Source organism: Siphateles boraxobius, unplaced genomic scaffold (genome assembly GCF_051911475.1).
Source record: "Siphateles boraxobius isolate OS27281-9 unplaced genomic scaffold, OSU_SipBor_1 12, whole genome shotgun sequence".
Taxonomy (NCBI): Eukaryota; Metazoa; Chordata; class Actinopteri; order Cypriniformes; family Leuciscidae; genus Siphateles; species Siphateles boraxobius.
In genome coordinates this window covers 31,141,616-31,150,989 of record NW_027508722.1, presented here as the reverse complement: position 1 = coordinate 31,150,989, position 9,374 = coordinate 31,141,616, and the positions used below count along the sequence as shown (strand labels likewise).

The following is a 9,374-nucleotide window of genomic DNA, read 5'->3' as shown; positions in this document are numbered from 1 at the left end:
ATTCCTTCTAATTAAATAATAAAACTCACATTTAAAAACAAAAGACTCCCGTGTGTGCTTACCATCCAAAAACGAGTTCACACGATCAATGACTAAATTATTTTTTTGATTATTTGACTCATGCATAAATACATTTGAAAGAGAAACTTTTTTTTTCAAAGCAATGGCCTACAGCAGGAGTAGTTTTGCAGTATTTCAGTTAAAGATAATTACATGTACTAAAGTGTTTCTAACATTTACAGTGTATATATAGTATGTCAAAGGTATAAATTTAATCACTTCTTTATGCCACTCTCCACCATCTAAACTCTTGGAATTCAAATAAATGTAACAAAAGCATAATGAATGCACACAATTTAGATTGTAAATACTTTATTCCAATATTTAATGTCAAACTGTTTAAAGACAAATGTAGTGCCAAAACTACTGCATAACTGTATAAGTTCAGTTAATATCAGTTAATTATATACAAAAAATAGCCAGATACAGAGGCAATCTATTACAGTTACACATACAGTAACATTAAAAAAAATCGCTATGATGAAGTAATATTTTTAACAAACCAAGAAATGAGATTCAACTTTGTTATGTGAAAATATATTTGTTTCTTCCTCCCTTTAAAGAACAAATAGGCAGAAACTTAAGCACAACATTTTACATTCTCAACTTCAGTTTTATATCATTGTGATTATTGTTCACTTTTATTAAATGAAACTAAATGAAAGGAAACTTAAAATAGTTAATGATTATAAATGTCAGCAAGAAAATGTTTCTATCCACAGTATTCCTGCGCCCCATGACGCTTTGCGCGAATTATGGGTGTAACTTCCGTTAAGCTGTAAACAAGAAAGACTAGCTCTGGACGCAATAATATATTTTTAAACCGTGTACGATGACATTACATTATTCTACTTACCCTTCAACCATTGAACATTAAAAGGACATTTAAAAGTGTAAAAGCGTAAACAAGGTACTTTCAACAGACCATGAATAATCTATGAAAAAGTATCTTTCCACAGCAACATCGGCGGTAATCTGTATTATGTAACATACGTTGCCTTAATAATAAAAAAATGTTTTACTTCAGCATTGCGTGATACTATTTTAAAGTGATTTCAGTCATTTTGACAGATAATAAATTGTAAATTTACCTGTGAAACCAAACCTGGAAAGAGACGTGCAGGATTTGGGGAGTATTCCAGTGAATTGGTATAGGCTACATCGTAAATTAAATCGGGAGAACAGACCACAAATGTGCAGTATATGTTGACCTTTATCATACTATTACAGCGAAATTCAAAAGTAAAAAAGAAAATAATCACGAGGAAAAGAATGTAGAGCTCTTACTATAGATATTCTTGTTATAATATGTCACGTTAAAATACCAAGTGTTACGTTATTCTGATGTTATTCTTAGATAAAACATGAAAGAAAACTGATAGCTCATTGAGTCAAACTGACGGATCAGCTTTATTTGTAGGGCAACCTTATGATTTGAAATGATTCGTTTCAGTCTTTTTGAATGGGAGTTCCCCAAACCGGAAGTGCCACCCATAATTCAAAACGCAGTAAGCTTGTCAGGAATAAGGTGGATAAAATACATTCACGGGTATATTACATTTACATTAACCAGGCAGTGATATAATGATACCATAGATGCAATTATGGTGGATATTTACTATAGTAACCACAGTAATAAAAGGTTTAACGAAGCTAAATGCAAGACATTAAGTCCATTTAAATGTAAAGGTAACAAACTCACAGAATAATGTCCAGTTGTCAAGTGTGTCATTTCTGTTATACTCTTTCAGCACCAAACAGAATTCCATAAATATTTATTATTTTCAAAAGGTTTTCCTGAACACTCTCACTATCTTCAATTGTTCGGACAAACACCTGCTATACACTTGCAGAAATATACATTTGACAATTGCATCATGAAGTCGCTGCATAACTAGAACTAATGGATGTCAATGAATATGTCCTTTACCAAAACTCCTGATGAGCACTGAAGCTTATTTGATAAAGGCATTAAGCAGACATCAAGTACACATCCTACGCATGCCCAAACAACACCGCACAAAGACAGTAATGAAGTGGACACCACCAGGAGGATGCAGGAGACAGGGAAGACCAAGGAAGACATGGAGACAGATGTTTCACGAACACCTGAAGAATGTCAGTGTCCCATGGGAAGATGTGGAGAACTAGTCCACGGATCGAATACGTTGGAGGACACTTGTTGCCCAATGTGCCCAGCACAGGACTTGATGATGATGTTGTGAGTTTATCCATAACTGTGGGATATTTTTCTGTAAAGAGGTTGCATAATTAAATGTTAAATGCATTTATGTAATAAGTTTACTGATATGTGGGCATGATTAAAAGTATGTCATTAATAGCAAGCAAAAATAACACGATTTATATGCAAATGGGACAGTTATCAGCAGTGTAACTGATCTGATCATGACAAAATAATCGAGTATCTGATGTCGTGTGACAAGTCAGATTAGCTTTTCCACTCTTGCAAACAAACAGAGGAAGGTTATGAGGTGTGGAGAGACATCAAGTATCATTGGAACATCAACAGACAGGGTCCAATTTGTAATAATTTTAAATAATACAATGCAATTAATATAAACTTTCGGACAGTGTGTGGGGCATCTGCAACTGATTTGCAAATATCGCGATAAATATGTACAGGAATTGAGGCAGTAGCCAATGACAGCACTAGGAGTAAAAGCTGCAGGATTATGTACGAGTATACAAATATGTATGTGCATCGAATTTGAATTTGAGAACTTGTTAAATCTTGTGAATTATTAAGACTTAGAGACTATGTTTGTACTGATTGGGCTATGGGTTTTGTAAGAAAAGGTTTAAGAAACAACAAATAATTGATAAAATGTGTCAATATGTACAGGAATTGAGGCAGTAGCCAATGACAGCACTAGGAGTAAAAGCTGCAGGATTATGTACAAGTATACAAATATGTATGAGCATCGTATGAATTTGAGAACTATGTTTGTACTGATTGGGCCATGGGTTTTGTAAGAAAAGGTTTAAGAAACAACAAATGATTGATAAAATGTTTGATTACAGGTTAAAACCAACACATACATACCATTGTGAATATTTGCCTTTGTAGCTTTTCGTCTCCCATTTACTTCTCCTCAAACAATAATGAGCTGACTGAGTCCGAAAGGCCCTTTTGGTCTTTTCAGCTGAAAAAAGAGAAAATAAAATATCATTATGTATAATATATAGTGATTATTTAAAGGAAAAATTACAGATTTACCTTACAATTTTTGGATTTTAAATTATTAGGCATTAAAAGCATGGTTAGTGTTGTGGTTACTATGCATTTACAACAAATATTGCTATAAAACTACCAATACTGAGGTAAAAGCATGGTAAGTTTTGTGGTTACTGTGCATTTACAAAAAATGACACATTAAAACTGCAAATACTGTGGTAAATACATGGTAAGTGTTGTGGTTACTATGTATCTACAACAAATATTACTTTAAAACTACCAATACTGAGGTAAAAGCATGGTAAGTTTTGTGGTTACTGTGCATTTACAACAAATGACAGATTAAAACTGCAAATACTGTGGTAAAAGCATGGTAAGTGTTGTGGTTACTGTGCATTTACAACAAATGACACATTAAAACTGCAAATACTGTGGTAAAAGCATGGTAAGTGTTGTGGTTACTGTGCATTTACAACAAATGACACATTAAAACTGCAAATACTGTTGTAAAAGCATGGTAAGTGTTGTGCTTACTGCGCTTCTACTACAAATACCACTTTGGAACTAATTACTACTTTGAACCTGATATGAATATATGATATATATCATATGATTAACTGATTGAAGGTCTAGGCCTAAGTTATAGCACGTCACGTGACAGACAGTGTTTAATCACGTTAGTTTAGTAATGTGTTTCGAATTAGAAACCAATGAAACGCAAAGCCTCCGTGGAGATGACAGATACAATGCAGTGACTGAACATGAGAGAGCTAATCTGATTAATATCGACAAACAGAAAAGACATTATAACAAACATTATTTGGACAGCGTATTTATGACTACTTACCAACATCTGGCACACGTGACCTGATGCCAAACATCGCGATGTGTTCGAAATGAGAGTTCTTCAACGCTATTTCCTACTGATAAAATTTGCGTCAGTTATTGCCGCCTCAGGTTTCCCATTGAAAGCAATGGAGTTCCTAATGCGCCACAGAGTGACGACAAGGGGTGCCTTCGGCGTCTGCTATGTGACGCCTCGGGCGCTTGACCATGCTTCAGTTGTTGACGCCTTGGGAGTGAGAATGGGCTGGAACATCACAGGAACGTTCCATGAACGTTGTTATAAGAAAGTTTTCACTCCACATAATGAGAACATCACAAGAACGTTCAGTGAACGTTGTTATAAGAACGTTTTCACTCAACATTATGAGAACATCACAAAAACGTTCAGTGAACGTTGTTATAAGAACGTTTTCACTCAACATTATGAGAACATCACAAGAACGTTCAGTGAACATTGTTATAAGAACGTTTTCACTCCACATTATGAGAACATCACAAGAACGTTCAGTGAACGTTGTTATAAGAATGTTTTCACTCAACAGTATGAGAACATCAGTCAAGAACAAATAACATCACAAGCACGTTTTAAAAACTTTGTTATAAGAACGTTTTCACTCAACATTATGAGAACATCAGTCAAGAACAAATAACATTACAAGCACGTTCTTAAACCTTTGTTCTAAGAACGTTTTTCTCTCAATGTTACGAGAATGTATTTTAACTCTATATACATTATAAGAACGTTCCAAAAACATTATTTCAGGAGGGGTTTTTACTAACATTTACATAACTTTTACATAACGTTAGCGAAAGTTATGGGAACGTTCTCTGTTAGCTGGGAATAGACTGAATATATGCTTAGAACATGACAATAAACATCAGTTTGCATTTTAGAGTCTAATCAAAATAAAATTCATATGACATGATCTTGAAAAACATTTAACTAAATACAGAGTTTTAGACTTGTCATCTTCAGATTTTAAATAGAACATGGTCAGACATGTGGCTTTAGCTGCAGTGCATTCATAGATTGATACTATGCCAACTTCAATATTATTTTTATGAAGATATTTCATAAAAAATTAATTTCTAATAACTTTACAAAACTTTGAAGCTATTTATAACTATTTTTTCATTATGACAATAATTAATTCTACATTTACAATAAACTGCCAGGTGTCAGCTTTAGAATGAGATCATACTTCTGCTTTTAGTACAAAGGGTTTATGAACTGTATGTGTTTAAGTTTGGGTATGCCATTTCTGGGGATTTTTCAAAAGTGGGGTTGAAGCTTAACAGGTTTAAGCTTTGCAGTTAGACTAAAGTTAAGCTATCTTTGAGAGAAAGAACGCATTATCTTGATGTTTTGAGAGGACTCTTCCGTTTAAAATCAGAGTTTGGCCAAACCCAACCTTGGAAAAGCTGTGTGTTAGTCTTTTTGGTTACAGGTTAAGGAACCACTGGCATTATTGGAGATTGACTGAGTTGTTATTCTGGACATGCTGGCACCCAGCAACCCAAATCTGCGACCTGGAAGGTCATGACGTGCCTAACTTCAGGGTCTGAGTGTCAGCTGCATAATCGATGGAGAAATGCTTCAGTATATCTGTATATGTGTAGAAAATTACTGTGTTTATCTATTTCTTAGCCAATGAGAATCATTCAACCTGTAAGCAATGACATAGCTTAGACCTTGGAAATGCTATAACTGCTGTGATCTTTGTAACTGTAAGCGGGGTGGCCTACGAACTCCTGTGTGAGTCTTGAAGCTGACTTCTGCAGAAGAAACTGCAAACTACCTTCAGTAAATCTTTTCTTTGATTTATTATAATTCTGACTCCGGGTCTTCATCTGGTCCTTGGGTCCTAAACTGTAAATCCCCTTACACTCTTCTCACACAAGCCTCTACATTTCCTCAGAGGGTGGGGCTTTTTATGCAGAGGGCAATGTTTATTTGGATCAATTCTTACTTGCTCTACATTCGGCCTTAGCAGTTCCTGAGACCTGCGTCTTGTGAACATATACAGATGTCTTCTTAGGCCTCTCCCACTTACTCTTTATCTCTGCTGGAGCTTGCATGAAGAGGTTAATGCTTGGGTCAGTGCTAGCCCTTGCCTCCGTGGCGATGACGTTTACCAACACGGAGAAAGGGGGGAAGCTAACGAAATGTTCCTGTTACTATCTTGTACCAAAGTAAAGCCACTTTTCTTGTATGTTGAATGGGAGTTTCTAGATGATAGGCCTAATTCCTCTGGAGGTATCGGAGTAAGACAAGTCTGCAAGGTAGCCGTCTTCCTTGGCGGCTTGTTGCTCAGACAACAGGTCGGCTAGATCTCTGAGTCTCTGTGGATCCTTTGTTGTGACCTTTGTAAAGTTTGTTGAACAGAGCTTGTTCGACGGCCTCTGGCGAGCCATATATTTCGTCAAGGCGTACCCATGCCATGTGCAATCCAGTTGCTGGATCCTTAATGTTGACTGTTTTTATTCTTCTTACTTGTTCTGATGACTCTTTTCCCAGATACTTGGTGAGGAGTTCGAGTTCTCCTGCAGCAGACAGGTCTAGATCGGCGATAGCGTTCAGGAACAATGTTTTAGCGTTCAGGAACGAAGAATGGGCCTGAGGAACTTGGTGTTGCAGCCTGGGTTTGACTTGCATTGAGTGGGTGGGGTGTTGAAGGGATAAGATTGCTTGGTTGAGGATGTGAAGGATGAAGCGTTGGCGAAGCATAGTCACTCCCTCTTCTGACAGACAGACCCCTCCTGCATAGGCTGGCTTGTGCCGACACATAGGACACGTGCTGGTCTTTGACCAATTAGGGGACCGGGCTGTTAGCCTTACTGCATACTTATACGTATATCTTGGATATACGTATATATCTTGTAATCCAGACACAAGATCATTTGCCTCTGCTATGGCGGCGTCCTTTTCTTGTTCATCTTTTAATGCATCAAGATTAGCTTGAACTCTCGCTTGAACCTACTCCACTTTAAGTTCAATTTCCTTTTGCGCATGTGCCGCTGTTGTTTGCGCTGCTTCAGCCTTTGCCTTTGCCATGGCCTTTGCCCAAGAAACTCTAGTACACAGCTGATTCATTTCCATGAAGTTAACTGGTAATTTTGTGAAACTCCAATACAGTACAATGAGATGTCTATATTATAAATCAAACCCAAATACACAGTAACAATGTAAATAGCACCGATTAGCCTATATGATAAACATAATCAAGCTAGTAATAACAACCAGCAGCAATAAACATAAAGCTAACTTAGCTGTCTCAGTAATCTTACAAAATTAAAATAAGCAGTAACCTAATATTACACAATATGAAATACTTACAGACGTTGCCTTAGCAAAAAGGGAGAAGGAAAAGCAATCGACTCAGAAACTGACGACTGGTAGACCTCATACATTCCTGTAGCTGATTACCACATGGCAATTGTACTTCCTGTTTCCTAACATGCACTGGTACTACGTTACCATGGTTACAAAGATAAACAAACCACACTGAACTGCTGAAACAAAGTAGAAACACATTTTCAAGCGGCATGACACTCCCAGAAGGCCTCTCAGCCAATCAGATTCGAAGACCTGAATTCCAGTGTACTTTCCCCCGAACTGCATTTACAAAACCTATATGCTACATTACCACTAAATTTGTTGCCAATCAAAGTTTCTCTGTATGCATGAGAAAAAAGCATAAAACGAGTAGGCTACAAACACAAGGTCACATATTTTTTTATTTGTAGCTACATAAATATGTTAGTGTATCTTTCAGATACTTATCATATATTAAATGGACTTTAAATAGAATGAATACATCTTTTTCATTTGAAAAACACAAATCAACCTTCCATAAATCTACAGTACTAAATAATTGAATATGCAAAAGGCTTAGGTTACCATAGACAAACCTGAATATAATTAGTTTAAAGCATGCACTTCCATCAAAACAAGACATTGGCCCTATTTTAACGATTAAGGGCGCAAGTGCACTTAGGGTGTGTCTGAATCCACTTTTGCTAGTTTAACAACGGGAAAAATGGTCGGCACGCCCGGCCTATGGTCTAAAAGGGTTGTCCCTATTCTCTTAAAGGGATAGTTCACCCAAAAATGAAAATTCTGTTAGTAATTACTCACCCTCATGTTGTTCCAACCCCGTAAGACCTTCGTTCATCTTCGGAACACGGATTAAGATATTTTTGGTTAAATCTGAGAGCTGGATCACTCCTCCATAGGCTTCTTAAGGGATTGACACTTGTTCCCCGAAAAGTTATTAAAGACATGGTTAAAATAGTCCAAGTGACTACAGTGGCTCGATCCTAAGTTTATCAAACGACGAGAATACTTTTTGTGCACAAAAAAACAAAAATAAAGACTTTATTTCAACTATTCATTACCTTCTCTGTGGGCCTCGAGTCAGTTCACTAGTGTAATAGCGTAAGCTTCTGTTGTTGTACGTCACACTCATCACACACATGACCAGCGTCGGCCAATAGACTATGTATGACATAGCTTTATGCAATCACACTACCTTAACTGACTAGAGGCCCACAGAGAAAGAAATGAATAGTTGAAATAAAGTCATTATTTTTGTTTGTTTTTGCGCAAAAAAAAAAATATATATATATTCTTGTCACTTGATAAACTTAAGATTTAGCCACTGTAGTCACTTGGACAATTTTAACGATTTCTTTAAAAACTTTTCGGGGCCGGCAAGTGTCAATCCCTTAGAAGCCTATGGAGGAGTGATCCAGCTCTCAGATTTAATCAAAAATATCTTAATTCGTGTTCCGAAGATGAACGAAGGTCTAACGGGGTTGGAACAACATGAGGGTGAGTAAATACTGACAGAATTTCCATTTTTGGGTGAACTATCCCTTTAATGAGTAATGTAATGGGTGTGTTTTGAGCATAACGTGCAATAAACCAGAGTCTTACCAGCCATTCCCTTTAAAAGCCAGTTGCGCTCGCGCCATTCGCTATTTACATGGCGGAATTTGAGAGTGAAAAAAAACTGAACCCTTCTCCCGAAAGGAAACGGATTTGCTCGTGCGCGAGGTTAAAGCGCCCAAGCAGACCATCTACGAGACAAAGTGTACGCGCGTTGTGAACCCGCCTATAGGCGCACATAACTAACGCGCTCTTTAAATATGTATATTGCGCCATTGACTTTAGACCAGGTTTCAGGCGGTCAATGGCGCAGTCTATTTCAGTTGCCTCAAAATAGCAACAGGCCAACAATGCGCCTGAACACACCTCGTTTTCAGACCA

The 9,374-nt window shown here is 36.9% G+C and overlaps 1 long non-coding RNA gene across 1 annotated transcript; it reads right to left on the bottom strand.

The window, feature by feature from the left end:
• Positions 1-355: 355 nt before the first annotated feature.
• LOC143714196 (uncharacterized) lies at positions 356-4,212 on the bottom strand. Its single transcript, XR_013195420.1, has 3 exons — positions 4,104-4,212; positions 3,125-3,224; positions 356-2,312 (listed from the first exon to the last, which is right to left on the bottom strand). It is a non-coding gene; the product is annotated as an uncharacterized LOC143714196 (long non-coding RNA).
• Positions 4,213-9,374: the final 5,162 nt, after the last annotated feature.